The sequence below is a fragment of the Bos grunniens genome, chromosome 5 (assembly GCF_055505025.1).
Source record: "Bos grunniens cultivar Pamir isolate PY7600 chromosome 5, Bosgru_T2T1.0, whole genome shotgun sequence".
Lineage (NCBI taxonomy): Eukaryota > Metazoa > Chordata > Mammalia > Artiodactyla > Bovidae > Bos > Bos grunniens.
This window is the reverse complement of record NC_141169.1, coordinates 108,838,781-108,840,132: the sequence shown is the minus strand read 5'-3', so window position 1 is coordinate 108,840,132 and position 1,352 is coordinate 108,838,781.

Here is a 1,352-nt window from a genome sequence, read left to right as displayed (position 1 = left end):
GTCTGGGGACACTGTCAGCAACGAGGCCCTGTGGACCAGTATCCCACCTGCTGCTGGGGTAAGCAGTCATAATTTTGACTGTGCTTTTACAATCGCCTTCTTCCCCTTATCTCTCTCTCTCTTTTTTTGTCCTATTGTGTCATTTCAAGACTTGAAAAACCCCACGTGATCCTGTGTGACTTGTGATTACACAGCCCCAACATACCCAGAGGTGCTTAGAGGCATATAAACCACGCTACCCGCCTGGAATTCGAGTGGTTCCCAGGAGGCACCTTAGGGATAACTTGAGAAACAGACGGTGGGTCAGCAGGGACAGGAGTGATGTGATCCTAGGGTCCCACCAGCTTCCCTTTAAGCTGCTTGACAGTAATGTCTCTATAAGGTTTCATTTAAGAAAAGATCCCCTTGCTCTGAAGAGTCTGAAGTCTCTCTCTCCTATGACTAAGAAGAGATGAGCTATTCTCACCCCTGAGCCACCAAAAGAGTGCCAGGAGCCTTTTCATCACAGAGGTGAGAGGTGTTTTGTGCCAGTGCAAGGAGAACCAGGTATTAATCATTCACGGAGCTCTGAGTCACAGTTAAAATCCCCATACTCTGAATGCAAAAGAACAAAGGGGAATTTTACTGACCACAACCAAGAGCATCCCCAGGCCTCCTGGGGCATTCCTGCGAGACCTGCGTGCCCTGGGTTCCTACTCATGTCAAATCAGCCTTCACCTAATGAACATCCATTGTGAGATGCGTGTCCAGGATGGGAATGTTTAATAGTAGTGGCCACTGCTCAGTAATGCTTTGAATATGTGAATTTTGCTTCAGAAGCTCCTGGCTGTTGTGCAATATGGTAGTTACCAGCTACTTAAATGTAAGTGCATTAAAATTAAACAAAATTTAAAATTCAGACTCTCAGTCACACTAGTCACATTTCATGTATATTTCATATTTCGAGTCATATTTCAGTCCCTACATGTGGCTAATGGCTGCTTTCACCAAACTCTGAAGGTGGAAATGCTCTGTTGGATGGTGCCAGAGCAACCCGACCTCATTCTTAATGACCCCTTTGGCCAGCTGGGCTCCTCATCAGTCCCTGCACTGGTGTGTGCCTGCTCAATTATTCAGTTGTGTCCAACTCCTTGTGACCCCATGGACTGTAGCCCACCAGGTTTGTCTGTCCATGGGATTCTCCAGGCAAGAATACTGGAGTGGGTTGCAATTTCCTTCTCCAGGGGGATCTTCCCAACCCAGAGATTGAAACTAGGTCTCTTATATCTCCAGCATTTGGCAGGCAGATTCTTTGCCACTGAGCCACTGGGGAAGCCCTTAGAGATTCTTAACTTCTACTAAAATTCAGACTT